At 37.9% G+C, this 25,581-nt stretch overlaps 1 protein-coding gene across 1 annotated transcript in view; it reads right to left on the reverse strand.

The window, feature by feature from the left end:
• Window positions 1-24,239, reverse strand: part of SPOCK3 (SPARC (osteonectin), cwcv and kazal like domains proteoglycan 3) — a 157,895-nt gene extending 133,656 nt beyond the window's left edge. The window contains exon 1 of the mRNA XM_041427939.1: window positions 24,108-24,239. The gene's annotated coding sequence lies outside the window, so the exon portion shown is untranslated. The remainder of the gene's footprint in view (window positions 1-24,107) is intronic.
• Between the last annotated feature and the right edge of the window lie 1,342 nt (window positions 24,240-25,581).

Consider the following 25,581-nt stretch of genomic DNA (forward strand, 5'->3'; position numbering starts at 1 on the left):
CCCATCTCCCCTGCCTGTCTTCCTAAAGCCTGTATCTTTCCATTCCAACACTCCAGTCACAGGAGCTAACAAAAAACGTCTCTGTCATGCCAAGAAGATCACTTCCCTGCAGGTGTGCACACATTTAACTCTTTGTTTAATTCTATGCTACCTGCACTAGCACAGAGGCATTTAAGCTGGGCCCCTATGAGGTTGACTTACTGACTGGAATTCCTTTGTACCACCCTTGAGGTCCTCTCCTGTTGTTCTGCACACCCTCTCCAGCCTCTGCCTTCTCCTCTAGCTCTGGTAGCAAAGTGTTAAGAGGGGGATGGACTGCAGCTCCCCTTTTCCAGCAACTTTAGTTCAAAAGCTCTCTTCACCAGCTTAGCAAGCCTGTGACCACCCTTCCATATCTAAGTTCATCAGAAAGAAACACTACAGAAATAAAAAGCAAACTCTTAGATTTTCCTGCAGTGTACAGTACCAATTATCCTTTGCTTTTAAACACAAAATCACTGATGATCATACTAACATCTTAATTCCTCTGAACAATACAGAGCACCAATTTTAATTCACATGCAAGTATAAAAGCTGTGCATTTAAAACAGCACATACTCCCAGCTGTTCAAAATTTCTTTGCTCACTTTACTCCATTAAGCAAAGCTTCCATTTAATGCACTCAAATTACTTTTAAAAATTATTTTACATTTTATATATAATGCAGTCTACTTTGGATTCTTCTTTTCAGAATAGCTTCCTGAGTGTATCCTGTTGCCCAAAATCATTTTAATTTTATAAGATAAAGACAAGCATTCTTATAGTCCACAATAAAAGACTTTTTGACTAGCTAGAAAAATAAATTACTGAATGTTTGCTAAAAGAGCTACTCACACACCTCTCTTCTATTTTGGTTAAAGGAGAAAGAATGTTTTTTAGTTAGGATGTTTCAGGTGTTAATAAGCCACCAAAAACCATCCTTAGCCTGATGCCTCTGCCTTCACTCCCATCCCCCTTTCAAAAACAAATTCCCCTACTTAACACTCTACATTGAGAAAACTCATACTCTGAACTCTCACTGCCTCTCAGGCTAAGGCTATGTAGGACAAGAAGGAAAATATCTGCAGTGAAAGCCGCTTCATATCAGAAAACATGGTGAAATACTCACCTTTTTCTTTCTTTTTTCTACTTTTTTCAATGTTTGGGGCATTCTGGGCTAAAATTTCAGGCTTTTATCTTTGCATAGGTAGTTTAATACACTGTGGAATTCTCTTTATTTTTTACTCAAAAACAAACAGTTGTAGTGCAAAGCCTACAGGTTTACAATATTTTTCTTCTATGTACAGTAAGAACTTCATAAATACTATATAATGCATCCCTAGACTACTGGAGTATGACACCTGGTATACACAAAACTGTTTTGTTTACTTCAATTCTTGTTTTCAATTTTTTCTCCTTTTCTTTCTGAAACAGATCTGAAAATCTGTTTTCAGATTTTTCTCCTTTCTGGCTTTCCTATGCATGGATATATCTCTGTATATTTTTACCTCGTATTTGTGTTCTTTTCACATAACTCATGAAGTAAAGGGTTTTTTTAAACTCTGCCCTTATCTGTTTTCGTTTCCTCTTCAGAATTTACTACATATCCTTCAATTCATTACTCTGATCACCAGCTTTTGAAGGTTCTCCCTGAAACTACGGAACATAAATGGATGTGGTTAGCTGAGTGACAGAAGAGCAATTCAGAGCTTCAAAGCTTCCTTAACAATCTACAGCACACCTAAGAATGTTCTTGCTGTAGCTCCCTGGGGAAACCAACACCCACTCTGCAGACTGCAGCACCACTGCAAAAACAGATTTTTTGACAATATATACACCTATGCCTCCTTCAGAGAAGGCGCTGTAACACAGTGCACACGCAGCAAGGGAAAAAGTGTTCTGAGACATTATCATATCCAGAGTGCACTAACCAGCAAGGTCTTCAAGGACCAACCCACAGCACACTTAAGTACTCCAAATATTGCCAAGAATTTCAGGTCATGCCCTCTATCAGTGCTCCACCATATATAAAACACACTGCAATATTACACATTTAAACAAGCTAATCTGAAGATCGGACACTTCTGTGAAAAAAAAATGAGAAACAACTGATTAAAAGGATATAACTCTAAAGTGATAACTATATTTTATTCTTTAGGAAAAACCTCAAACTTGACTGAAAGTAGAAGAATATTGAAAGAAAATAATTATATTTTTAGTAACTACATAATAGCTATACATGTCAGGGTTAAAGGTTTCCAACTTCTTTTAGCAGTATAATGCTGCACTGTAAAAATAAAATAATGTACACATATGCAGCTTCAATACTTTATTCTTCACATGATGAATTTACAGAATAACAAAGAATTGTCTTTCCATCAACTTGTACAAAACAACTAAAATTGGAGACTATTTGTACCTAATTTTAGCATTTCAAAATCAGCTGTTCCATCTGGACAAAGCATCTAGGACAACAAACTTTCCTGACAGAAAAAGGTGACCACTCTGAAAGGATGATATGTCACATACAAAATCACAACAAAAAAGCTGTTTAAAGCAGACATCTGTCTCCACTTACCATACAAAGTAAGTCTGCAGAGAACATGCTTATGCTAAGCTTCTACACTACTGCAGTTAGGCAAGATGAGTCCCAGCTTCACCTTCTGAATAACCACTTCACTACTCAGTAGCTATTTGGCCAAGCAAGGAAACCCTGATTATCAAACACAAACCCAGCAGTGCTTTACCTGGACAACGTACAGGTTTTGCTTGTTTTGCAAAATTTACCCAAAAATACAACACTACTTTTCCAAACATGGCTATTTCTGAAGGAATGGGAGAGGGAAAATGCTTTTTGTTGGCACTTTTTTTTTCCCCTTCCAGTTGCAGTACCGTGGCCTTTTAAATCAACGTAGCAGTTGTAGGCTGGAATATGAAGCAACTCCACACAACAAGAAACAATATATTGCTATCACAGTTGATTCAACCTCCATCAGAACTGGCTTTCTGCAAGCTAGCAAAAATAGTTTACTTACATCTGGGGTTTTTTTCTCTGAAAAAAATGTTGAAAAACCTTTAATGTTGATATTTTTCTAGGCAAAACAATTCATTATCTCCACTGTAACCTAGTAATATCTAATTTATATTCTATTCCTAAGGAAAGACAAATTAATGTCTAGCCCCAGGTGCTGGTGAAAATAATATTCATAATTTACAAGACTTGAAAGAGAGAAATAGCTGAAATGTAAGGATAGAAATCAGGTAAGGAAAATAAGGGGAAAGAAATTCCTGGTTGTTTAAGTAATCAAGGTAAGTGTCCTGGCACTGAATAGTCTTCTTAGTTCAACAAAAGCCATCATTTTATTTCCAATTTTTTCCTCATTTTATTTCTTGCCTAGTAATAATTTTAATGGAAAAATTAACACACAAAGATATGTAAATTATACAAAGAAGATTTCTCAAAATGTTTCTACTATTAAGGTGATATACATAGCTATCCATGAGGAACTGCACAATATCCTGACATCCTTGAAAAGCAGCATTCTTGTTATCAAAACTTCTCTTGAACTTGTTCTTTCCTTTTTCTCAGCTTTTAAGCATTTGTATCCCAATGGCAAAGACACGAATAATGATAGAAGTTATGATGGGGTATAAAAAAGAATAGCTTTTTTCCTTCACTTCTATTTCTTCTACCAAAACTTTTCTGAAAGAAAAATTAACATCTTCTTTTGGTTTATCACAGGACTCTTTCTTCCACCCTAGCACAAAGAAATGCATGAAGCTTTCAGGAAACTGACTTCAGATTAGAGCAAAACTCCACGAAGACTACATTCATAGCTATGAAGAAAGACAACAAATTATTGTAGAGTAATAGAGTAATAGTTATCTACAGTGGAAATTATCTAGAGCAATCCTACCAACAATTATTCAACAATGGAAAATTTGACACGACAGATTTCTGCCAGCTGACCATTGCCACGTGTGATCACGTAAATGACAAAAAAAAATCAGCATTCAAGAGATGGGGAGGGAAACAGGAAATAAATTCAAGAGCAGGAAAGACAGAAACATTGGTCAAATATTCATACCTTGGTCTAGCAAAAATAAGTCAACTATTTAGTATTTGCAGCTGTACTTATGTGCACACTTTCAGACCAAGATAGCGGGGTTAGAGATGTGCAGGAACAGAGCACAGACCTTGCACACACCACATGATCTGATTTAAGGCAGAGATGGTAACAGCCAGTGAGCAAAAATAACATGGCCATCTAGAGCTTAAGTCTTTTCATTCCTCTGATGATAATGCTAGCAATTTACTCCTGACTGGACTGTATTCTTAGTGATTTGGAAGGAGGGAGAAAGAAATTTAGGTATAGTTTTAAAAGGCTCATACAAGGAGGAAAAGTGAAGAAACACCTCCTGAGAAAGAAACTCAGGCACTTGGGAAAGAGAATTTTTACTCACAGCAGATTTGCCCTTTCAAACAAGTGTAGTATCCATTAAGCTTATTCCCCCTTTAAACAACTCCTCCTATTAATTACAGCTCAAATTATGTGGAAAAGGGATGACCTTTCAGGAGAAAAACTTTAGCAAAATTTCTCTCTCTCCAACTGTCACATTAATCAATGCTGAAAGGCTTAAAAGCCTTAAAAATGTCTAACTAATTCCTATATTTCCAGACAGTTCACAATGAAAAATGGAAAACAGAGTCTAATGTACAGGAACACAGTTAACAAAATAGAAAGGCTACTGTAATAGTAACTAATACCTCCTATTTTTAAAGAAATTATATCAAGACTATTATGTACACACTTGAGGAGTCTTAAGCTTGTCTGAAATACTCTTATAATAATAAAGTGTTGTGGAACAGTGAAAACAATATCCAATCTCCGTCATATCCATTTTCTAACTGTGATCTTTCATTTTGGTACTTTGGGGTCGAGCTCCTCATCTGTCCTTCCAGGAAAAGGGGAGATGCAATAGCCTCAAGCAAATTAAATTACACCTCTAATACAATTTGAACATATGTCAACTTCCCTTATGCTGCTTTATCTTTGAGAACCTTGGAGAAACACATCAACAGGAAGAGGCTGCTCCAATTTGATGCTCAACAGACAAATTACTTAAATATTATTTATGTGCATACAGAGGATATGAACATCTCAAACAATGCTTTCACTCAGTTTGAAGTTTTCTCCTCTCTCCAATCATTGTCAGAAACAGACAAGGAAAAAACCATCTCTCCCCTCTATTTTAATGTTTTCTATGTGTGTACACTTATTTTCCTCTCTCAATTTAATCCTTCTCTTTGCTCTTCATTCTTTACCTCAGAAGTGAGGTTAACCATGGCCAAAAAAATGCCTGACTTAACTTCCTGCACAGATTAAGTGTGTCTTTCCTCCTCTCAAATCTACTCCAGTTGCTAGAATGAGTCAAAGAAAACATGTACTCTGAAAATCAAAAACTCAAAAAATACTTCTAACCTTTGAGGAGTCCTGAATTAAGACCGAGCTGAAAGATCAAAATTTCTGTAGCAGTATAGCTGATTTATGAATAGCATTAGTAAAAAGAGTTCCTGGTCTGCATGGACTCTTTACCTGATACTCATAAGCCTTTGGAGAGCTCTGAAGCATTACTGAAAGAAAAAAAAAATCTGAAATGTGTCAAATACGTTCTTTAAAAAACTTTATTTTTCATTTCAATTAAAATTTAGTCACCAAGTGAAAAAAAAAAATGGGACACAAACAACTGAAATATTTTTTCAAGTTTTAGGTTTAACAATGAAAAAGCTAAACATAAATATATTTGGAATGTTTTTAATAATAGCAGTGATTTTCAGTTGCTTCCAAATAATTGCACACCAACAATCTACTTTTACAACATTGACACAAACTTTTTTGGTTTTGGAAAGCAGCAGTAATACATATCCTGCTAGCCATAAATACATACAATTGTTTAGTGGCTGGTGTTCAAAAATAAGCTCAATGGACTAACTCCTGCCTACAAGCAAGCGGGCTAACTGTTCTGCATTAAGTTTTCACTTGAAGGTGGTAAAAATGAGTTTTATATTAAGCTGCTTTATACAAAGGCACTTAAGCACTTTTACACAAAATGTATAAAACTACACATTTTGTTCAAAGTACCACACAGATCCATTCAAATCACCGCTGCAAACCAAATTCAAGTGCCAAAATCACTGCAAGCGTGAGCATACGTTGCTTTTTTAGGCATTGCTCAGAAATGGGATAAACTTGCTTGCTTAGTGCCCTGCATTACTAGAGCTGTGCTATTTCTGTATTATTATTATTATCACCTATATAGCCTCACTCGTTACACACATCTCTTGAGAGCATTTTGCCACCTAGGTGCACCTTTAGTCTCTCCACCAGGGAGATACCAGAAGGAACAGCTAAAGCATTTGCTCTCTATACCTACTTATTCCACATTAATCATCATATACATGTATCAGTTGTTGATAGCAATTTTGTAATCAGGACTCAATTTAAAAGATTTCTCTTACTTCAGAAAAATATTACCTGTTTCTGTAAGTCTTCAACATGAAACTCAGATATATTTGCATCACAGAAAAAGTGCTTAGTAGAAATTAATACCCATAGGAGTGACAGATGCCCGGATGACGAATACTGTTTTTGAGCAAATAATAGAGTTTTAGTAAGATCTTCCATTTTCATTTGGAGAGAAAAGTTCTTCCAAGGTTCTCTCTTTAGTTGCTATAATTGATACAGCAAGGATAATATGCAGTTGATTTATCACAAACTGATTTAAGTCTTCCTGGTATTCCCAACTTAAATGAAATATATCTATATGAGACAAAAGCTTTAATTAAACACATGATAAACTTAAGTCAGTATTTTTGCAAAAGCCCTTTTAAAGCAAAGTAATGCAAACATAACTTTTGACTGCAAGAGAAATTAAAAAACCAACAAAACCAAACAAATTAAAAAGCTTTTAATTTTCCTACAAACTTAATTTATGCCACATATATAACTATGCAAGTTATACAATAAAAAGAACCTACACCACCCTTTCCTCAAGTTTAGCTCTGTAATTAGAATTGCGGAAGATGTAAAATGAGCATCCAGCCTAATCTTTTTTTTTCTTGCAGTCTAAAAAAAAGAGAAGAATATCAATATCTCAGACCTACATTTAACAGTCAAAGAAATTTTATACCAAAAAAATCCACCATGTACATATATATGCACACACTAAAAAAACCCTGCTCTTCCTGCAAACAGCCACATATTTGCCTTGCTGTTTTGCACCTAAATAAATCTAGAACACCTAACATTGGCTTTAAAACTCCAGGTATGAAGAAATTACCATACTGTTGCTATAATTTTTTACATCAGTGAGAATATCTTTCTAGTGCTTGTTGTATATATATCAACATTTTATTTTCCCGTTCCCCCTAGAGAAGCACTCAGCTTCTTTTGTTCCATTAGTTACCTAATAAAGCAACACGAAAGTAAACACAAGACACAAAGATATGAAAAACATTGTAGCAGACCAATAAAAACTAACAGTAAAATATATGAAGATGTAAAGTATATGAAATTACATCTTAAAACCAGAAAGAAAATATTAAGCATATTTATTTTGTCCCTTAAATAGACTAGGTATGGTAAAGAATTATGCACCAAGTAACCAAATCCAAATGCTAACTTAAGAACAAGAAAACTTAATTACATGCAGCACGTTGCTGCTTCTTTGGCTGCCTAGTCATTTGCGTTCATTTGGGCATTTTTAAAATACAAGCTAAGAATCACATACATCTGTACATATCACCAAAATCCATCAAAAAATATGATGCCTATTGTCAAACCACACTGCAGTGTCACACTTTTGTTCCAAATCAGTGATATGGGGCAGCAAGGTACTGACAGAAAACACCAAGAAATACACTGCCCACAAATAAATTGTAGTATTGTGAAATAACAAGAACTGCAAGTGCCTAACAGCACTCATGAGCAATACACTGCACATTTATTTCCATCTGGTTTTGTAGAAGGTTTTTTCCAATAGTCTGATAGAGTACACCATTTTTGTTCCTAGTCAGAGTTCTACCTTGCATTCACTACAACCCATGAGAACCTTTCACATACAAACAGTACTTCTGGCGATTTTTTTTTTTCTCACAGATACTGCTGTGTAACAATTAATACTACAAGTCCGTGAGCATCCAACTAACTTTCCATACCACGTTTCTCTGACTTCACTTCCTACAAAAAAAGTCTTAATGAAGACAAATTGACTGTGTACAGTTTCAAATATTCCAGTGAAAATCATCAGATTTGCTGAAAATCATTATTTTTACATTAAAAAGTCCACATTTTATAAGAAAACTTCTGTTTTATAAGAAAACAGAAGTCCCACTGGATAAGGCTATTTTCTATCTAGAAGCTGAGTGCTTTCTACACGTGTTCAATTTTAAAGCTACTTTCATCTTCTGCTGAATTCATCAATAGCCCTGCAGAACCTGAAACAATTTCTTACCAACACAAAACTTTCCCAAGATACTCAAAAAACATACAAATATATTTCAGAACAGTGTTTTCAGAGCAGCAGCTCTAGCTGAATGCAAGCACATAAACCACAGGAGTTGGCTGCTAAAAGACACCTGGCCCATAGATCATGATATTCAAGTTACATTTCATATAGTAAGTGTTCCCCTAGGATACAAAAAAATTGAGGTCATGCTCTTGATTTACTATTGCTTATTCTTCAGCAAGTTATTGTGAAAGACCTACAACAAAAACATATCTACAGAAGAACAAGTAAGTTCACAAACAAGGCAAGTTCTACAATTCATGTACTGTAAGACAGCGCTTGAAATAAACTGATTTGTGTGTTACAGAAATGTTTATATTTAAAAGAGCCACATCACAGAAAGGGGTGAGTTGCTTGTGTCCAGATATAAAGGAAATACAGAATTTTTAGGCACAGAACAATGCACTAAAAAGATAAGGTACGTAGCTGAAGCTGCAGAAACCGAGTACCATCTTAAATTCTAACACAATCTTACTTTTAGCCTTACTGTTTAACACAAAATTTTGAAACATGTCCAAATAAGATAAACTATGTTAACTACTGAAAAGATTTGGAGTTTTTTGATGTATATTCCTCTTTAATAAATTTTAAAAAATTGAAAAGCATAGTGTTTTCTCAGACTAGTTATACCTGCAAATAACAATCTAGAAATTAATCTTCATGTTTTCCCACACCTGCTCTGATATTTACTGCACTAACATCATTTGCTCCTGCACAGCAGATCCCTCCACAAATTCTATGCTTTGGGTACTTATACTACATCAGTAATATGAAGCTTAATTTAAAAGAAGGTTGCAAGTTTCAGTGGTCAAAAAAAATCCAGTGATTTTAACATTTTCTCAAAAAAGAACCAAATCATTTCAAACACTAAAGTAGTTTGACAGTTTATCATACTTTCTTTTTTTGTGTGTATGAAATGTGAATTAGGCTGTCAAAGTAACTGGTGCTACAATTAATCTTTCCAAAGTAGCAGAGCTTGACTTTCTGAAACATCCAAGTAATATTGTCATATCAAGCCCACCAGTAAGGCATTACCAAAAGCAAACAATTCAGCCATTTCATCTATTAAAAAACAAACCCACACTTTTGGAATGAACAGCAAAAACAGAAATAGGCCAGATAGTAATGGTCTTAACACAAATTATAATCTTACTTAATGGAATCACAACAAGTGATGTCACGTGAAGCTTGTTCACAGGCTTACATTCGCCACAGACCTAAACTCTTCACTGGACAGAACACAGAGCACTCCAGATGTGAGACATTGAGACACTTAAATTCAGTACGCAGAAATCAGTCCCAGTGGTGATTAACTAGGATGACTGCAGTCAGTTTGGTTCAGCTGAGAAATCCAGTGTCAGATCCCCTCTAAGACTGATATCAACCTAGCCCAGCATTGGTCAATGGTACTGGATTTGAAAATTGAATCTTTATATTATAACCTTTATAATGCTATGTTAAAAAATCATTACACCTGACCATTTCATCACTGATATTTCAGGATGCACTTAACCTGCTCAAGCATTAATGGTTGCTGTGAAAATTAAGACTTGGCACTCAGTATTATTTTCATCAGGTTACTAAGTGATTTAAGAAAACAACCAAGGTATTTTTAGTGTAGTAAAATACAGACTCCTAGAAATTAACTTGGAATCTGACCTAGTAAAAGAATCACATAAATTCCACTCCTCCAAACAAACACACATAGTAGGCTTCCTTATAGAGGGTAACTGGACATTCATAGGGTAAGAACTCTGGGTTCTTAAAAGCCTTTGGCTGAATATGTGCTCACAAATTGTGCTGTTCCATTCTCAGAAGAAATCATGAAACAATACTCATGTGATAATAAACCAGTAATTTTTCTTTAGAAACCCTCTAAACTGCTCTTAAGCTTTCTCCCAAGAATGTTGATTTAATTGCTGTGTGCAAGAAAGTAAATAGAGAGAAAACAACATGAATTGAACAATGACAACCAACTAGGTGACAAACAGTAAATCAAAGGACAATATGGAATAATTATTTCATATTTATGTTATTCTTTAACACAAACTTTTCTCAGAAAGCTAATACATACTGTTAAAAGATTTCAGGATTCTTCCCTGTCCTACGAATCTATGTGGCAGCCAGTCATTACACATACCTGTTCCTAACAACTCAAGCCAAAAATCACTCAGAACAGCAATACACAGCTAAAAAACAGTATCAAGTCCTTAACTAATTTTACACTAAAGCACTTAACCTCTTTTTAATCCTCTATAACTTGACTACTTCTTAAACCTTTGTCACAGTGAACAATCTACACTTTTTACAGGACATTTTCTGCGCCAAACTGCCCTGGTTTATAACAAAAATTAGGTACATAATTCCTTCTAAATGAATAATAAAACCAAAAAAACCCACCAAATAACAAATATATGAAAGCACCTGCATTTTGAAAAGCAAGAAGGCATTATCTAAGAGCCACAGTCAAATTTCAGAGAATACACTCACAAATAAAAGATTCTTGTCATATTTAACTTCAGCAGGCACACCATTCACTCAAATCTTTTTAAGAAACTTGAAGCTGCAGAAGGAAAGCAGGAAGACTTCCAGACTTACACAGTCTACTTGTCAGAAAGGACAAAAATAGAATGAGAGAAAAATTCTTCCAAATTCATGACCTAAGTGATAAGGTCTGGAATTCTGAATTGATACTCAAGTTTTTTAGATAAGATGCTCTATTTCTGACACAGTGCAACTGTACTTCCCAGATTTCCACTGATCTAGGCTCAGGGAGTTTACATGCTCACTAACTCCAGCCCCCAAGGATGGCTGGAGCTGCTGACCTGCAGTTTCAGAGTTTATAGTCTCATGCATTGAACTGTTTAAAACAGGAGTGATCTTGATTATTTAGATCCAGGTTGAAAAAGGAAGAAATACTTTCTTCACCCATACTTCCAGGTCTGTCATACCAAATACATCAAAATAAACTGGTGTAGAAAAGGCATAAAATCACTGGTTCTTGCCTGGAGACTCGAAGCAACACTAACTCTTGAGATGTTTATGGGATTGACCAGGGACTTGAACCTGATGTAAAGGTTGAATATAAAGGGACATTTATCACTGTGACCAGTGTCAAAGAAATCTCCACATGGATAAAGTAATTGCTGCAAATGCCTACAACTGATGTAAGAGCAATACAATTTTGACTTTCATTTCATCTTACCCTCATTTCTAATTTTCTGGTGAATGTCATAAAAGAAAAGTGACAAAATATTTTAATTTTAGTGAAAATATGTAAACATGAACAACCCATTGTTTTGCCTAGTCAAGGAGGGAAATAACAAATAGCTTAGGAGATTTCTGAATAAAAATAAAGAAAAAATACAAATGCTTGAAACATCAAATGAGTAATTTAGTAAGAAAATAAACCTGAGACAGGTATAACAGAACTTCACTTAAGATGAGTGCCATAAGCAGGATATACCGTAATATGAACAGAGACTAAATACAGACTTCAAAAAATTTAGTTATAATTATACAATGGTATATTTTACCTAAACCTGGTTTTGACTTGTTCTGCCTACAGATTTGTACCTTACTTGGGACACCTAAGAATTAACAATGCCAGATGATCAATCTACTCAGCACCAGATGAAAGAAACAACTCCTGTGTAAATCCATCCCAGTACTTTGTTTTGCCATCAGCCCTGTGATTTCCCACAGAATTAAGCCACACAACAGATGCTTTAATATCTCTGACAAAATTGGACACTCAGCTTTAGTTTATAACAATATTATTATCTATATAAACAGCCTTTCTGATACAGGATGAATATCCTGCCTCAGAAATACTGTTTTGCTATGCACTGTGCAGCCCTTTTAATGCTTGTCTTACTTTATTTATTTCTACTTCATAACTGTCACCCTCCAATTTATTTCACTTTCTTTCCTGTTTTGCACTGTGCAACACGTGATTCAGCAGAAGGGAAAGCAGAGTGATCATACAATCTGCAGTTCACTGTAGGAGCTGGGCATGGAAAGGCAGCACAGAGGCACCTACACTTCCATGAAGCAATGCAGCAAATGAATCAGACAGGGACTTTAAATACACAAACAGAAATCCTTGAAGATGAAGTAGCCAAAATTAAATACTTTGATTCATGTCAGGGAAACAAATATATTTTTTTTTGTTGTAACTACACCTTGCAAATGGCTGAAGAAGGGAGGCAGCAGGGAAGAGCTGTAGAATAACAACTTATTCAGGAAAATAATTTATTGAAAACGAAAATAAAATCCCCAGTCAAATACAGTAAATTAACAAAATAAAGAAACAATGTATTCATTGTACTCCATAAGTTGCAATGAACTTGTAATTCTCTTATACCTATAAAAACAAAAAGAAAAATAAAAGGAAAAAACCCCACAATAATCTTGGTATTTACACTATTTTATATCACTAGAGGGGTATTGGATGGATGACTTAGTTTGTGCTCCAGTTCAAGTCTGCTTTCTTTCCATTTTTTCAACGATGAAAAATATATCCAGAAGTCTGTTTGGTAGACTTAATGGTCAAATAATGATTTCAAATAAATTTGGCATAATTCCATCTCTCACAAACATCAGTGAACACGTCCTTATTGAGCTCCATTAGACAAAACTCCCTGCAAACCAGGTTCAGATCTAGTCTAACACAGCATCATCCCAGAGAAACCCAGTGAAGATTTGATAAAATGGAGAAAACAATCTTAAATCTTCAAGAAGAAAAGTTTCACTTCCTGAGAAACTCCTTAAAAATACATTGTTTGAACAACTTCCTTTAACAATTCAGACATTACAAGGTTGGCTGACTACACATCCCTTTGAAATTATAATTAATTCATCATTATGAAGATTATTTTCTTTCATTTCCTTCATTTTCCTTCAATCAACCACTTCTCTTGATCAACAAGAGACACAAAATAATACATCATAATGTCTTTTGTTTCATCCCTATGCTTGGTTACTCTTGGCAGGTTTTTTGGTCTAATGAGCAAGCTGTTTGGCTACAGCTACCTAAGTTAAAACAACTGAAAAATTAATTTGTCAAATCTGAAAATACTTCATTTTCAAGCTTAATTTTTTTTTATTGCAGTATAAATGAATGATGCACATTGACATACCATAACTCAGTTGTATAAATACTGTGAAAAATTTCACAGCTACAGAAATTTTAGCTTCAACTAGTAATTGTTTCAGTAATTAAAAAAAAAAAACATCTTTCTGATAACAAAGCAAGAGTAGGATCTGTGTATGTGGTAATTAAGCATGTACAAATTACTAACCTTTATCTGCATTAGAATAAAAGGCATGGATACCTGTAGAAGAAGCAGCACTAAACAGACATTACTAACCAGATGAACGCTTTATTATAAATAATGTTTGACAACAATTTACAGTATTTTAGGGAAAAAGATTTCCTAATATTCATGCTGTTGAACAGTTCAACTACACTCAAACTGGGCTGGAAAGCCACAGTCCAATTGTAAAAAAATTCAAGATTCCCCTTACTTTCAGCTAAAAGAATACCTGTTTGACAAGAAGGATCTTTTTAAAACCATTACTATGAAACATGCTATCACATTTTATAATCAGATAAGCACTGTTAGAATCAACATCAGCTTTGCTTCACAGAATAATTTCTCACATTTTCTTTAAGTATTATTTTTATAACTTCTCCCACCTTTCTTGGAGAAGCTGGAGTTCAAACAAACATTTTCTTGATAATCTCTACATGTTTGTAGCAATACTTGCCTTGTTCTTATGTGATATTTATAGGAATGTAAAAAAATATATAGTTATTCCAGTCAGTGAGCTGAAACTATTGCATATAACTGCCTCACAAATCTGAGATATGAATTCAGAATTATTTCATTCTGCACACCACAAACATTGTTAAAACCATGTCACCTTCAGTACACATCCAAAAATGATCTGCAGTCAATGGGATATCAAACGGTAAGATAAAACTGCAGATATGGTGGGGTTGGACCTATAAAATACTTCTAATATTCTTTGAGGTATTTTGCTTCTCAGAATGAGGGACAGGCATCATAAAACCACTTTAGATTTTTATTGATCTGAGGTACCAGTTAGCATAAGGATGTGTGTGCCCTCCCACACACACGGCCTCATTCACTTATTTAAAAAAAAAAAACAGAAAACAAACACCCCACACAGCAGCTCAACTTTTCCATGTGTTGGACATCAAATACTCTATAATATCAGTACTTTAGAACCTTCAGGGAGAAAAATGTCATTGTCTTCCAATGAGATACGCCACTCAAAAATGTCAGAATTCTATTTACAGACACTGTGCTACAATCTAAATCTGGAAAACTTGGAGGAAAAAAAGTGATAGTTTCATACTCCCTAAGAAACTATCATTTTTAGAGGAATGAAAAAAGGAAAGAGAGGAGTTATAGACATTCAGCATATGTAAAAAGCATGCAAAGACAGAAGGGTATGGTAGCTTTTGTCCAAACCACAGTTCCACCACTGTGTGGAACTCAGTTTATAAATCCACATTCAGTACTTATGAAAAACATTGGAATGTTTTGAGGTTTTATTGGTCTCTCTTATTCACTCAGTTCAAGTCTACATAGTTAATTCTACTTCTGCATATCTCTCCCTCTCCATCTTTATGAGACTACACCCGCAGATCTCAGAGAGAAATCTCATGATTCATAATCATGTTACACTTAAATTGGCTCAGACATTACTTACACTAACTACAAGGCAGTTTTGGGCATATATCCCTGCATGCTTTGAGAGGATATTTTCTTTTGAGGAGCCCATGAATACCAGTGGATACCACAGGTGGAACCAATTGCCTCTTTTTCTAACATAATTGAGTCTTTTTCTTAATAGTGCAAAGAAATTCTGTCCACTCACGCCCCAAGTACCAGAGTTCATCAAAACAGGACCTTGTAACTGCCTTCCAAGAAGTCCTGACTAAAGTTAAATATATACACCTGTAAAAATAAGCACATCTATGAAAAATTGAACAGTTTAACAATTTAGGAGAGAAATGCTAGATTGAGTACAATTTAGAAAAACAGTTATGAACCTAATGTGCCTTAATCCAGTTCACATATGAAATATTGTGCACTATTTGCAATACAGTGAGCAATCTGACAGCCCTTTGCTGGCTTTGTAAAGTAGGAGCTCTTCACATTCATGTTTTTTTCTGGATGTTGGAAACAAGATTGCCTACCTATTTCTTAATATGCTTAAAGACCTGAACACCAGATTAAAAGTATGTATCCTGGTGACTATCGTAATGAAAATTCTGAAGCCATTTCTCTATCTTCCTTAAGATTTGAATTGGCTTGCATTCCAGCATCAACTGTGATTTTTCACATAAAAGCAATTGGCTTTTATTGACAACACACACAAGAAAATTCTATGAAGACGGTAGATCAGAAATCCTTTTAAACAGCAAATTAGCATAAGAAAAATCAAGCATTTATTTCAGTCATTTCACATTTAGGCCAAAAAGGAAACACTTTCAGATCAGACCAATATGAATTTAAATGGTGTTCTTCCTTATTCTTCTGCAAAACAGCATAAATCTTTTCCCTGCATCATCTGGGAATATTGCAGCTAATTAATTCCCTTATAGTGCAGGCCTCAGAGAGCAAACCTTAATCTGTGCCAGTAGCACACAAAGATTTCTGAAACCTGAAATGCTTTTGCCAAAGTAGAATTTTTGGGTGTAATATAATCTGTGAGGATGTAAGTAAATAAGCCACTATACACAGGCAAGCATATTGTCAAATCCAATGGTCTGCTCTGGCCCTAAACTTTATGAATACAAAGTTCTCAGAGCTTGACACGGACTTTTTAAGTCTGCCTAAAGTGGTTAACTTTCTCTGTTGCAAAAGGCTGGAAGGCCATGCTATACAATGGATTCTTGTCACTGCTCCTTTACCTACCAATCTGCTGTTTTCACTTCTTAGAATCACTGCTTGGGTTTTCTCCTGAAGTGATGTTCCAGTCACCAACACAAGCCCTGCCAAATCCTCAAAACATATATGCGTCATTAAATATAGATCCCCACACTCTTCGTATCAAGAACTTCCTGCTGCTTTAATGAATAGCTGGTAGAACACAGATCATTTTTCACATGCAGTAGCATATAACAAGGACTAAGTTCTGTACTTCTCAATGCTATGCTTCAAAAACTTAACTACTGGAATGAATTTCATCATCAAGAGCAAGCTCAAAAATGTCCAAGGATTTTGTTTTCAGTTGAATATAGGCCCCAGTGTAAGTGCAATACATAAAACTGTTTGATGACTTACAGACATTTTTAGAGAGATACTGAACAAGCTGCAAACTGACAGTCTCTTCTGAGTCAACGATTACGTATCACATGAGAAAATAACAAATTAGTTCATAAGAATTTTCTGCAGCAATATGTCAAACACTGGATAGTCTTTAATACCAACATATTAAGGTAATACTTTCTGGAAGTGGTAAAATACCAGAAAGTTTCAACTATTTCAATCTTTTAAACCCATTCTCTTGCTGTGTTCTGTTAAAGCAGTCACTTGCAAAGACAGAAACAGAAAAGTGATATCACATCTTCATCATAATGTGAAAAGCTTTGTCATGGGTTATAATTTCATTCTATCTCTCCTTGTGTCCTGTCCAAGGTTACCACCTTAAACTGCACCACGTTTTTAGGTACATCATTAATTTCTACATATTTTTTCCTACTGTCATCTATCAGTGTCAAATGGGAAAGTAGAAGTGAAAAACCATGAAAGAAAGATCTAACAAATAACTAAAGGTTGTTCAAATTAGGTTAAGAATGCCCAGTGAAGCTCTGATAACTGATATAACAATCCACTAACTTTTCTCTTTCAGAAATAAAATTTCAAGAAACATGAAAATTACAAAAACGTTTAATACAATCCCTTATGCTGGCATTTACTAGCATTGCCTCCATAGTATTTCTTTTTAAAGTAAACAGGCAAGATTTTTAGCATAGTGGGACTTTGAGATGCAGAAAAAGAAAAGCTCAGTAGTTACTAGAACATTAAAATATGTCAAGTTAAGACAAATAGGATAATAGAAAAACAACAAGCAATAGGAGAAACACCATTCCAAAATCAATATCAAAAAATTTCAAAAGGTCTACATTAGAAACATTAACACAAAACAAAACTACAGCCATTTTACTAAAGTACTTTTTCAATACTGCTAAAAAAGTGATAGAAATACTGTGGTTAGAATAAAAGCTTCCTTAGGCTTGAATACATGGGAGTTGCTCAAAAGCTAGGTCTTAAAAGAAGTACCAGCTGCTGAAAGATTTTCTTTTTTCCTTCAGCATATCTTGCTGAAGGGAGGGCAGGCAGGGACAACACGGACACACCAGGAGTTGTGACAACATGGACATGACACAGAAACAACACACGACTGCTTCAACTCAGTCAAAGGAGTCACACTCAGAAACTGGCCAACATTTGCAAACGTACCAATCCAAGCTATTATTTCACTCTTCTGCAGAGAATTACATCAAATGCTTCAATTACCACAAATTCATAGAAACAGGCAAGATAGGAAGAAAGGATTAATGGCATCAGTCTAAAAATATTCCAATTCTGCTCAATCCACTGTTTTCTACGTTCTGCCATCCCTTATAAAACCTCTTGGGCATCTTTCCCTTCTGATTGTAAAGCCAATAGCCTATGCAGTTTCTGTTAGTGTTACCATCTACTTGTGTATTACAAAGCTATATATACTACACTATAATAAGCACAGATGGCTAGAGTCAATCCCAATAAGATTTAATGGAAAGACAAGAGAAGGCTGGGTATCCATAGCCACTAAATAACCTACAGCATATAAAATAAAGATTATACTTCAGAGAAAGGAGATAAAGATAAGATGAAACAATGTTATCAGCTTTACTTTAGATTATGAGGGCAATCTAAGGAAAAGCACATTACCATTTACTTAACTTCTAAACGTCAGCTATATAAAGAGCTTCCAAGTTAATGCCTTCCAAGAGACATTTAAGAGTTCAGTGTTAACAATAGTTTGAGATTAGTAGACTCTGTCTTTTCATACAAAAAGTATTTGGCACTAGAAAGAGGCAGCAAAAGCAGACCATAGGAAAAGCAATCCTGCAAAAAGAAAACAGGAATCCATACTCGAGAATGAATTAAAAGCACATAAAAATTAGACGCCTTTGTCTATAACACAGAAGAAAGGAAAAATTAAGATTTCCATTACTCTTTCCCATTATAATTTGTTACATTCAATCTAGAAATTATGAACAATTCAATAGCTTTTTAAATTTCCTTAATTAGTTAAAATTAATACAAATTCCTAACACTTTCTCATATTTTACAGTTTAAAAAAGAGCAGTCAAGTCCTTATTAGCTTCATTTCAAAGGCAGTAATTACAGGTGAAGGTACAAAATACTTATTCTGTCAGACCTCCTCGGCTTCAAAATTTTTCCTCCTTCACCATATTAATAAAACTCATATCATACAAAGTAAGTAATGGAAAAAAGGGACTGACACTACTTTAGAAGTGCCAGTTTCAGCTAACAGTCTGGCATGTGGAAAAGATTCAAAGCCCTATTTGCAAAAGTAACTTTACATTATTACAAGATCTTGGTTTAACGTAGGTTTAAGGCAACATAAAAAAGCAGCTCATCTTTCATGTTTTCAATTCCATTTTCTCCTGACGTCATGATCATGACATATGTACGTTGCAAAAGAGCTGCTGTACCCAATAATAAGATTTTTTACCATGAACCATAAAAAGTACTGAAGAAATAAGACCACCAAACCTTTTTTCACAGCTAATGAGTTCACATGAGCTAAAGACCATGAGTGCTGCACTATCCAATCCTAAATACCGACTTCCTCTAAAATAGTAAGGATCCTCCATAAACTTTGAGGGCTTCTTGTCCATTGCAAAAATCTTTTTGAACAGAAGTCCTCCTCCTCCTCAAGTAAAGTTACTGGTACTCCACACTGGAAGCATGAAAACCTTCCAAATATTTACATGGTAATCCCACAATGAAGTACAAAGCACTTGTGATTAATCCCTTTTTTAAAAGAGCCTTTGGCTTGCTCAGTTGTACAAAGATGTAGCTGTGACCCACACAGAGATGCTCTGCTCACAACAGCAATGCACAGCTTGCATGGAGCTTAACCGAGGGGCAGTGTTTGTTTTTGAGAAGCCTTCAACCTCCAAAACAGACAAGGGAATAATTAATGCTGGCTGTTACTCAATTGCTATGGAGACCTAATAGTCAATTTATCTCCTTTCCAAACACAGAGGTTTAGTTTTCACTAATGTTGAAAAAACATACTCTTTAAATACTTCCAAAAGACTCCTCTGGGACGCCAACACAAACTGCCCAAACTCACCACATGCAGAAGGCAATACATTCAATGGTCAATGTGAGAACACCTCACAACAAAGCAGAGTAAAAAGGAGTATTGCCACTGCAAACTTTCTCTTCCTAGCTGATTGGTTTTGTGGTCTGTTCCATTTTCTTCTACTTTCTGCACCCTTGATAACTGCATTACGATGGTGGGATGATAGTTAACACCATACTATGATGCAGCTGGTTACAATGATCAACCAACCCTACTATTTCATAGCAATACTACGACACAGTTAAGTAGTGGAGTTCATTTATCAACTTAAATTTGAAAATACAGCAATCACTTAAATTTTGACCTCTGAAAAGGTATATATCACTAACAAGCAAGTTAATACCCAACATCTCTCCCAGCAGCAAATAAAATTTACCATATAAAATACAGTCTTTTTAATGAACACAAATGCACAATTCACCTTACAAATATCAATTACTAAAATGAGTTACTCTATAGAATCTTTCTTCATTGTACTTTAAAGAAATTAAAATTATAATTTCTGAAAAAAAGCCTGAAATATTTTCAGATAGTGATACAACAGACAACTACGGTTGTATGCAATTTTGTCCAGTTGACTTTAGAGTCAGTTGACTGCAAAGATATAAAAAGACAAAACTATTTAAATGACAAAGCCACTGTGTTTTTCTCTAGGATTAAAAACACCACCACTATTTGGAAAGTAATCAGAAAGAGAAAAATAATTGCTATTTTCCAATACTCTCTTTTTCTCCACAGATTTACAGTATTATGAATAATGAAAGTCTGCTAGATAAGATTTAGGATGTTCAAAATAGGAGAGCATAAATGTAATGCCATTTCTTGATCACATTTTTCAAAAGTAATAACCTTTATTTCAGACAAACTGCAGTACATGTATACGTATTTCTCAAATGTCTAGTGCTATCATCATAGATAAAGCCATTGCCACAAAGCATTATCAGCATAACAAAATATGAGTGAAGAAGATACTCCTAACAGCATCTACTGAAAAGCATCAGTTCCCAAGCCTGAAATAAACCGAGCATACATTCCCATGGGCTAGAACCTCCCAGCATCCTGACACCACGGCTGCTGAAGCAGCCTAACCAGGCAGCTTGGAAAACCTTAATGAACACATCAACCCTGCAACTTATTTTACTGACAGATGTGAATAGTTGCAGCTACTCAGCTACTGGACTGCAGCAGCACTAAGATGGGGTAGAAAACTCTTCCTCCCCAATGCTTCAAGCAAAAAATAAATGTATCCTCATATAGAACCCAAAATGGTTTGACTTGCACATACAACTTAAGGGAGTTGGTATTTGACACATCCCATCTCCCCCATCTTTAAGAGGGAAAGTCTCCTATTTAGAAACAAGACCATTCTCAATTTTTGCTCAAGAAAAAAGAGGTGGGAAGGTAGGTAGTCACTAGTTTCCCACAGTCACATGTTAAGGCACAGTTCTTGCCTACACCTACTGCATTATTTTCAACATATTTGTCAGAATGATCAAGACCTTTCAAAAGAAATGAAGCGTCAGCTACAGTTCTGCCTCTACAAAGTACTGAAAAGATCTTAGCTAGTAATCTCACATTAATAACACTTAGTGACAAAAAATGACATTTTAAAGGATGTTAAGGGAGCTAGGTTTGGGGGTGGCTTGGCTTTTGGCTTTCTATAAATAAAATATCATACCCTGGTTTAGCAGGTTCTGTAAGGGTTCCTTTCTGAATGACTGTGTTCTTTCTCACTGTGATCTAAAACTCTCAAGAAACTGAGCCAATGAGCCAGAAGTCAGGGTCATTATCTTTCACATTAATCAGTCCTGTCAGTTAAGTCTTAACTTAAGCCTTTAAATACTTCTTTTCACACCAGAATTCCATCTCACCCTTACATCTGTAGGGTATTGAGAGCCTGCAAAAAATATCCTACTCTGACCAGAGAATTAAATTACAAACACTGGCCGTGCATACCTTGATTTTAACTCTGCAAGACAGTTACCCCTACATGTTTCAAATGCTGCTGTCCTGTTCCTTAACAGAAGGCCACTTTGGAATCACTAATCACATTGCTAATCACATTTCAAAACCGACAAATTACAGTCACACAAATAAATTTACTAATGATATAAAATGCAGGATGGTAAAACTTCTCCACCATGTTATGTTTAAGTATGATATTTGATAAGTGTTCTTACAAGACATTTTTCTAATGCATTCTTGTACAGGTAGATTAACACAATTTTGAAGGGGGGTTCACAGTTACATGTTATGAATTACTGAAAACTACCCATGCTTTATAGGGAGAACCTTGTAATATTAAATGAATATTCCAGACTGGGTACCAATCAATAGGACATAAGCATGCTGCACAAGAAATAAAAGCATACACTTCCTGAAGCACCAGCCTTATAAAATTTACACAGTGTAAAAATAAACCAGCATATTTGCAAATTGCCTCAGAAGAATCAGTATGCAGTATTCCTCAAAGCAGTCACTCTTAAAACCCTTGGGGACACCTACTTGTCACAGAATAAATTATCTGGCTAATATCCAATATTACAGTGCACGTCAGTGGGCACCCAGGAGACGGGCATTAGAGAGCACTTAGCTTCCTCAGCCTTCCAGGTTAGTCCTTACATAAATGACTTTGCCCAATTACAAAACATAACTGATGTATGTATTTTGGACTTTTCTAGCAGCAGCCTTTAATCCTAGAACATTTCTACAGCACCAGATTTTTGCTGTTTTTTTTTTTTTTTCCCAAAAAATCACAGGTCCCAGTGCACAGCATACTGAACTGGTATTTTTCACATGAACCTGAGCTATTTTTTTAAGATATTCAAGGCAAACAAAAATATCTGACTACTGACTGGAAGTGCTCTCAAACACCAAAACTATGCTGTTTAATAAAAACTATTGTGAAAATAAGTTTCCCCACAACTCTAGTAGCTCTTTTTCAGTTGCTTAAGATAAATAGTCAAGTTTGCATCCCATAGACATAAAGCTACAAAATACATGCATCACAAGACACTCCACGTTTCAGAAAAATAAGAGACTTCGTGGAGACATTTACTTCAGTTTGCTACAGCAAACCGCAGTCACCAGTAGGCTGTAGAACAAGAAGAAACCTGTTGCCTCTGAAGTTGCAAACCAAATCAATGCTTTACACCGAATCAACATCCAGTACATTAAACAGTAAAGAAAAGACAAAATTATTTTGCGTGGTTGGAATTCGGATTTTTAAAAGTGACACCAAGGGACGCAGAATACTGGATGCTCAAAGACAATCTGTTCCACTGAAAGAAATGTGAACTGGTTTTGAAAATAGGTTGCGTTTTACTCAACTTGCAGCAAGTACAGCCCGAACTAGGCGCCCAGGCGAAGCACGCTGAGGACAGAGCCACCTTACAGCGGCAGGTTTCGTAACTGACGAGATTCGGGTCAGGCTGGGGCTGCTGCTCCCGGGCTCCAGGCACGGCGCTCCGGACACCGCGCACCGCAGCCCTGACAGCGCCAGCCCCGGCCGTGAGCGCTGCCCCTTGTCCCCCGCCCTGCCTGCCGGCACTAATGACAGGGCACGGCGAGACGCGGCGGTGCCGGCCGGCGCCGCTGCCAGGTGCCCGGGGAGGGAGGGGGCTCTGTCCCGGGCGGCACTGGCGGAGCGGCGGCGGGGCGAGCCCCCGCCCCGGCCCCGCGCCCCCACCGCATCCCTTCCCGAAGCGGGGCGGGAAACGGGAGCAGGGAGGACGAACGCGGCTCGCCCCCTGCACTGCCCGGCGCTCCGCAGGGCGGGAAGCGGCTCCCGCGGCCCGGCCCCCAAGGACCCCCAGGGTGCGGGCCGGGCGCCCCTCACGGCCCCGGGGCACGCCGGGCGGTCCTGGCCGCTCCGCGGCGGAGCGCACCGGGAACTGCCCGGCGGGACCCCCATCCTTCTCGCCCAGGCGCCGCAGGCAATTACTCAAGAACTAAAATTCGGGGAGAAGGGGGAAAGTTGAGGCTGTACCCTCGCCCCCGCTCCCCAAGGGATGCCCTACACCCTGCACGAGCGGAACCAGCGGGAGCGGGCTGGGCGCGGCTGCCGGCTGGCAGGGTGGAAGGGCTGAACTTACGTCTCGGAATTTGTTCCACTGCCCGACCTCCTTGTCGTACTGGGAGATGGTCGTGAGCCATTGTTTATCGTCCAGAAAATTGCCGCTGTCCGGTCTGCCCCCGGCCGCCGCCGCCGCCGCCGGGCTGCACCAGGCTGCCGCACACACGCACACCACGGCTGCCGCTGCCGTGAGCATCTGGGCGAGAGGAAACACGGGCAGGGGGGTTACCCACAGCGGAGCCGAACCCCGGCCGGGGGCTGCCGGCGGGGGACGGGACAGCCGCCCGCGGCGGACCCCCTCGCCCACCTGAAAGCGGCGGGGGGAAGGGGAAGGGAAGGCTGCCCAGCCCGTCACCTTGCTGCGAGCCCCGCACCCGCGCTCCTCGCCGCGGCCGGAAAGGCGGCCCCGCGCCCGCTCCCTCCCCGCACGCGCCGCCGTCTGCGGCCGCCCGTCCGTCCGTCCGCCCCGGCACACCCCCGCCGAGCCCCTCCCGGCCCCGCAGCGGCCGCGCGGTGCCGCCGCCTCCTCCAGGTGGGGGTGGATGCGGCTGGAACTTCGCTGCGCCTTCGTTGGCTCCTCGCACCCCGAGTTGGACCGGCGAAAACCCCTAGGCGGACACGATCCTTCAAAACTCGCAGTCACGTCCAGATAGAACTTCCCGCGCCTTCGGGACAAGGAGAGACACGAGCTCGCGGGGCGCTCTGAGCGCTGCTGGAAGCGCATTGTGATGCCGCCTGCCCGTGCTATCCCTTTTGTAAGGATCGTGCACACTTCCCTCTCTTTCTGACTTTTGTCTTTTTAAAAAGCAACAGTGGGTTAACTCCAAGTCTTTAATGACATCTGATTGCTTTCCCGAATTGGTTAAATTTAATTTAGAATTGAGCAAGTTGCAGGAATAGTTCAATTACCTATCCAGCATTCCTGCCTCCATGTTTAAGTTCTATTTGCCGTCCTGTTGACCTCTTTAATCTAATTTTCAGTTAGCGTTATTCCCTAGTCTTAAGTAACGCTCTGCTTTTTAGGTTTGTATTAGCTGCGTGCTGCAAGGTTTCGGCAGAGGGAGTGGGGCAGAGGCTGCGGGGTGGCCTTTGTGAGAAGAGGTGTGGGACTCTCCCGTTTTGGGAACAGCTGGCTCCGGGCAGCTCCACAGCGGACACACTGCGGCCGCAGCTAAGCGTTCGGCAAAGCTGGCGGTGCCTCCGTGAGAGCATCGCGGAGAAAGGGCAGAAAACGCTGTGCGAGAGAGGAGGTGGGGACAGAAAGGGTGAGAAACAGCAGGGAACGGCGGGGCCAGAGAGGGATGAGAGGGTGCTCTCCATGGCAGAGCACTTCAGACCCTGGAAGACATGCCAGAGCAAAGGGACATACCCAGGGAAACTGTGGCAAGCCCAGACCAGAGCTCATTTTCTTGAAGAACTGCAGCCGATGGGAAAGCTATGGCAGAGCAGAGGAAAAGTGTAAGAAGGAACGAGCAGTGAAGAGAAATTGTTAC

Source organism: Onychostruthus taczanowskii, unplaced genomic scaffold (assembly GCF_017590055.1).
Source record: "Onychostruthus taczanowskii isolate IOZ18803 unplaced genomic scaffold, ASM1759005v1 scaffold12, whole genome shotgun sequence".
Lineage (NCBI taxonomy): Eukaryota > Metazoa > Chordata > Aves > Passeriformes > Passeridae > Onychostruthus > Onychostruthus taczanowskii.